Source organism: Falco biarmicus, chromosome 1 (genome assembly GCF_023638135.1).
Source record: "Falco biarmicus isolate bFalBia1 chromosome 1, bFalBia1.pri, whole genome shotgun sequence".
NCBI lineage: Eukaryota > Metazoa > Chordata > Aves > Falconiformes > Falconidae > Falco > Falco biarmicus.
In genome coordinates, this window is record NC_079288.1 from 1,342,072 (window position 1) to 1,348,525 (window position 6,454).

Below are 6,454 nucleotides of genomic sequence, written 5' to 3' on the forward strand. Positions count from 1 at the left end.
AATGGAGGAGACGGACCCGATTTATCCAGGCGATTTATCCGGGCGAGAAGCAGCGTGGGCTAAACAGCACGAGGTGTCCCGCGAGGGGGGCAAGCGGCTGCTGCGGCGGCCCCCCTCCCCGTGTCACCCCGATGTCCTGGCACGGGAGCCGTGGGGCGGCCGTGGGGCAGGTGTTCCCCAGGCCATAGGGGAAGCTAGTGCTGCCCGGGCCGGAGGGACATTGTGGGGCCGTGCAAAGCCCTGGGTGGGGGGTGCGCACGGGATGCCCCCCCCCCGCCACAGCCGTACACGCGTGTCTGTGCCAGGTACGCAGGGTGCAGCGTGGGGGACCCCACCCCGCGGCGGGACACGCAAGTTGCTGCAGAGGAAACCTGGGCCCGGCCCCACGCGAGCCCTAGCGCCACCACACCCACACGTACCCACGCGTACCGTACGCTCCGGGCCTTACCGGGCCGGGCCGCTCCTCCCGGCTGGGCTGCCGCTGCAGCGTAGAATGCGCGCCACGGGCGGGGGCGAAACCCCCGATGGACCCGCCCCTCTCTGCGCGCATGAATGAGCGCGCCCCGCCCCGCATGCGCATGAATGAGCGCGCCCCGCCCCGCCCCTTATAAGGCAACCGGCACGGCTCCGGAGGCGGGGGACTACCCGTGATCCTCCCTCCTCCCTCATCCCGCCCCCTCGCCGCGGTCCCGCCAATCAGAGCGGGCGTACTGGGCCCCCCGCGGGCGCCGGCCTTTGTTTGTGGAGGGCGCCGAGACCAATGGGTGAGCCGCAGGGGGAAGGGCGGGCCAATGGGCGCGCGGGGGTGAGGGGAGGGGCGGGGCGGGGTAGCCGGGGCCGGCCCGGCCACGTGCGTGCGGAGCCGCCACCGCCGAGCCCGGGGACACGGAGCCGCCCGGGGACACCGGGCAGGCCCAGCACGGGCCGCGGCCCCGGCGCTCCCTTCAGCGCCCCCCGGGGACACGGGGCAGGCGGGGCTGCGGCCGTGGCGCCCCCCCAGCCGCCCGCACTCGGCAGGGTCGGTTTGTCGGCGGGGCCTGTCCCGGGGTCACGGTGCTCCAGACACCCTCGCACCAGCCCTCGCACACCGGCAGCCCGACTCGCCCGTTGGATCGGCCCGGTGGGCTCTGGGCAGTAGAGCCCAATGCCTTGCACCCTGCCGTGCAGCTGGAGCTGCAGCACGCGTAGGCCCCAGATGGGACCCCCAGCCCCGTGCTGGTATGTCGGGGCCCAGCTGTGCTGAGCGCCCACCGCCGGAGGGGAGCAGGGGGACTGTGGCTGCGGCATGGGGGCGGATCCCAAGGGGTGCGGAACAGGCTGCCCGAGTGTTGCTGCCCACGCCCGGGTTGTGTCAAGGTGCTGCCGGCCCCTCCTCAGTCACAAGAAGTTTCTGGCTTCCCAGGTGGACCCGGCAGGGTGGGAGGGCTGCCCGATGCCAGACCACAGACCACACTCGTGGCAAAGCCGGTATGCCAAGTCATGGCCAGGCCGGCAGCAGCGAGATGCTGGCAGCAGCAAGATGAAGGTCGTGGCCAGTTTTACTGTCCCAGGCCGCTCCCAGTTTCTGGTGCTTGGTGGTTCCCATCCCCTCCAGGACACTGTCACAGTAGGGGCCCAGCTGTGCACCAGCCACAGCACCGCCGTGCCAGCCCAGGGGTTGTGGTGGCAGCTGGTGATGGCCAGATCACGAGGTTGCTGCCCCCCGCTGCAGGTTTGCAGGGGCTCTGGCTGCACTTCTTGCCCCCCTCCCCACATCCCCCCACCGTGAGCCGGCAGCTCGGGGCCCATGCGGTGCCGTCAGAGCCCAAGGAGGAGCCGGCTGCCTGTCCATCCACCCGGGCCTGCCAGGCTGCCCAAACTGCGGGCAGCCGCACCGCAGCAGCTGGGCAGCCTCAGTGTCACTGGGACCGGGGCAGGCAGGGACACCGGCGAGCCCCGAGCCGGCACCGCCACATTCTCCATCCGGTGGGAAAGCGCCGGTGCATCTCCCCTGGCTCTGGGATGAGAACAAAGGAGGGCATCTGCGGCAGAGGGAGTGCCGCTGCTGGATGCGCTGCAGCGCGGCTAATCCACCCCGCGCCCTCCTCGGGGCCCCGGCACACCCCGCTGCCGCCGCGCCCCGCCGCAGCACCCTGCACCGCCGCACTGGGTCGGAGGCCGCTCAGCCTGAGAGGCCAGGGCCGTGCAGAGCTGGGGGAGGGGGCCCAGCCTGGCTCCGCCGCAGCCCCGCAGCCCGGCCTGCCGCCCTCGCTGCTCGCCCCGCCATGTGCGCTGTGCCGCGGTAGTGTTCACCCTGGCTAATGCCGCACCATAAAGGAGACGTCTTACATTAACGACTTTTGTCACCAAAGTCATTAACATAATAGGACTTTCACATCAAAATTGAATATTAATGCTACACCCGGCTGCGGAGCGAGACAGATAATTGCTCTAATACATTTTCCAGTAGGATTTTCACATTGCAGCAGCAATTGCATTAGCAAAACCCGATTATTACCACGGCCAATACAATGGGACAGTTAATGGGAGTTAAGTTCCTTCCTCTTTCCTTGGGACCCCAAAAGCAGCCGTGGCTCCATGCCCCCCGCTGCCCCCCACCTGCAGAAACTTCCCTGGGCCACGGGGTAGGGGGCTGGCATCCCTGGGCTGGGAGCAGCGGTGACAGCAGTGCCGGGCTGCCTCTTCCCTCTGTGCCTGCAAACACGACCCTTGGTCGCAGCCAGCCTTGCAACATGCTGGCAAACCCGCAGCCAGCTGGAAACCCGCCTGCCCCGAGTGCCAGCAGGCTGAGCTGCCCGCGTTGCACCATGTTGTGCCATGCCATGCTGTGCCGCAGAGCTGCAGGATGCGCTGTGCAAGGGCAGCAGTGGGGGTCCCATGGGCTAGGGGGTCCCACCACAGCCAGGGAGGCCAGGGAGAGTAGGGGTGCTGCTCCAGCCCCCTTTCTGAGGGGGTTCAGCTGCTCCCAGGAGGATGAAGCACCGAAACATCCATGGTCGAGGTGCCAGTGCACAGGCTGCAGCCTCCTTGCTGCACTCCCAAACATGCCCAGGCCAGAGGAAGACCCCCACAGGACAGGGAGCACCCTGCCTGCAGCCCCTGCCGCTGCCCCCATTCCTTGGGATACTCTCTTGCCCAACCAAGGGTGCCTCCGTGCTCAGGGTGCTCTGTGATGGCATGGTGGGGCACAGGCCAGTGCTATGGTGCTCCCATGCTCTCATGGGCACCATGCAGGCATGCACAGTGCTGCAGGGCAAAGCCCAGGGGCTGCATCAAGGTGTGGCCCATGCACCCCAGTGGGAGCGGCGCAGTGCAGGACTCAGGGGGCAGGCACTGTGCATGCACACAGCAGCACAGAACCACAGGGATGAGCACCGTGTGTGCACGCAGCAGCACAGGACTGCAGGGATGAGGCACCATGCACACATGCAGCAGTGGTGCAGTGCTGTGGGGTGAGCACTGTGCATGCATGCATGCCAGCAGCAGCGCAGGGCTCGGAGCCCTGCAGGACCCATGCAGCAGCAGCTCCAGGGGTGCTGGGAGGGGCAGTGAGCTTGGCTGGCCCTGCTGCCCATCGTCTCCAGTCCCGGCCGGACACCCCAGGTGCGGACAAAGATAGCTACAGGGGTTGGGGGGGGTGTGGCGTGCGAGGGGGCGTCATTAAACTCCCTTTAATTGCACTCATCTGGGTCGCTTCATTGATCAGTGATGCTCAGGGAGCACGCACAGGGAGGGCTGCCCACGGGGGGAGGGCTGCCCACGGGGGGAGGGCTGCCCACGGGGGGAGGGCTGCCCACGGGGGGAGGGCTGCCCCCCCAGCCCAGGGATGCAGGGCTCAGGGGTCCCCCACTCTCTGCTCCACAAGCCCCTTCCCAGCTGGCCCCAGGGCTTTCCCCGGCTCCTTCCCACTCCCACATCCCTGGGCGGGGGGAGGGGGGAGGGAGGGAGAGGCCCCACAGCCGCTGTTTGGATTTTTGGTTTTCTTTGGCAATGAAGCAGCTGTCCCCCTGCCGTGCACCCCTGCCACCGGCAGCCGAACAATGCGCTGGCCCCCCGCTGCCAGGATGCACATCCCGCTTCTGCTCCACGCAATTCCCGTGCTGGGATAATCCGTAACGGTATCAATCAAGCCTGAGCCCTTTCCCGGCCTTTCCCAGATGGCAAGAGATCCAACCGGGATGCTTTAGCGTGTTTCCCAGAGCGCAGCGGTGGTGTTGTGCTGTGGCTGGGTGCTGCCAATGCACATCCACGGGAGGCTGGTCCCCAGGTGGTCAGGATGTGGCCAGCCCTGCTCCCCATTGCTTACCCAGGAGAGCGGGAGCCCTGGAGGATCCAGCCGCAGCGCTCAGCCTGTGCTGGCCAGCAGGCTCTGCTCCGCAGCTACTCCAAAACACCAAAGGGAAAACGATCGAGGAAGCAAAAGGAGCTTTTTGGGGCGTGCAGGGCGGGGGGTGTGCCGGGGCAGCAGGGGTCCATCGGCCGAGAGACCGCAGCCTGGCCTCCGCCTCGCTCCTCACACGCTGGAGGGGGAACCCCCGCCGCAGCGCTGGGCCTGTGGCACTGTGGTCTCCCTGCCAGGACTGTGGCCGTGGGCAGAGGCTGGTGCAGCTGCCTTCGCGCTGAGGGTGTGATCCCGCGTCCTCCATGCGTGTCCCTGTGCATCGCTGCCATGCACCAGCCCATGTGTCAGACCTGTGCCCCGCAGGGCTGCTGGCTGCGGCAGGAGCAGGCTGTGTCCGTGCGTCCCCGTTCTGCGTAGGGCTGGCCGTGCCGTGGTGTGCCACGGTGCCGGAGGGTCCCCACGGGCTGCACTGCATCCCCCGGCCACTCACCCTCCTAACTCAATTGTCGTGCTGGCATAATGAATAGCGCCGTTGTTATCTAATAGCTTTTACAAGTTATTTGTATTTATTTTAGTATTTTCAATCAATTATGTCCTTCTATTTAAAAAAAAAACCCACTCCGCAACCGTGCAGTGCCATGGCAGGGACCCGCGGTGGCAGGCACTGCCAGGCCCCGCTGCTCCCAGTACCGGCCGCGGCCCTCCCCCACCACCTGCTCGCCGCCCTGACTGCTGCACCGTTCCCCTGGCCCCCTGCAGCCCTCCGCATTGCACAGCCTCTCCGTGTTGCACTGCCCCCTTGCACCGCACTGCCCCCCTTGCACCGCACCCCCTCCTTCACCTTGCATTGCGCGGCTCCCCAGCATTGCACTCCCCCCCTGCACACTGCTCGGCCTCCTAACAGTGCCCCCCGGCCACTACAGGCCCCCCAACATTGCACTCCCCCCTCACCTTGCACCGCACGACCCCCCAGCATTGCAAATCCCGACGTTGCATGCCCCGCCCCCCCCCGCACACACAGCCCAGCATTGCATCCCACCCACGACACTGCACAACCCCTTCACCTTGCACTGCACGGCCCCCCATTGCACACACACCCTACCACGTTGCACGGTCCCCCAACACTGCCCGCCCCCTTCACCCTGCACCGCGCGACCCCCCAGTATTGCAAATCCCCCCACACTGCACCCCCCCACATCGCATGGCCCGCTAGCATTGCGCCCCCGCCATTGCACAGCCCCCTTCTCCCTGCGCCGCACGCCCCCCGCAGCATTGCAAACCCCGCCACAGTGCACATCCATTACACAGTCCCTTCCCGTTGCATCGCACGACCCCCCAGCATCGCGACCCCCCCCCACATGGCACGTCCCCGTAACGCTGACACCGCACGCCCCCCCAAGCATTGCGTCCCCCGCCTCGCACGCCACCCCCCGCGCTGCACACACAGCCCAGCATTGCACAGCTCCCCCCCGCCCCGACCTGCTGGCAGCGCGGCGGAGTCGGTGCCTGGCTCCGGCCCGTTCCCCTCTCGCCGCCGCCTTTGATCGCTGCCGGCCCTCGGGTCCGCCCGGGGACCGGTGGTTGTAGGAAGGGGGGGCGGGAGGGGGAAGCCTAGAAAACTGCCCCCCGCTTCCCCCCGTCGCCGTCCCCCCCCATCAGGGGCCTCCTTGAAACTGCGCGCGGGGCTCGTCATCACCCAGTCGGAGGGGCCGGCCAATCAGCAGCTTGTTTACACTGCTATGATTGACAGCGGGCTGGGCGGAATGCCAGCCAATCAGCACGCGAGGGCGGGGTTGCGTTGCAGCGGGGGTTGCATTGCACCGAAGCAATGCAACCCCCGCTGCAACGCAACCCCGCCTGCGCCGCAGTGCGCATGCGCGCTCCTCCTGGTTCTTCCCACCCCTCCCATTCATCCGCTGGGCTTGAATTAGGCGCCGCCACTTAACGTCGTAACCTTCGTCGCTTTCTGATTGGCAGGCGCCTGGCGGGGCGCCAGCCTATGGAAGGCTTTTCGGCGTGACGCGTCGCCGTGCGAGGAAGGATAGAATAAACCGGGGGGGGGCGGCAATGCATGTTAATGGGCGGCTGGGGCGCGAGCGCCGCGCGGCGGCC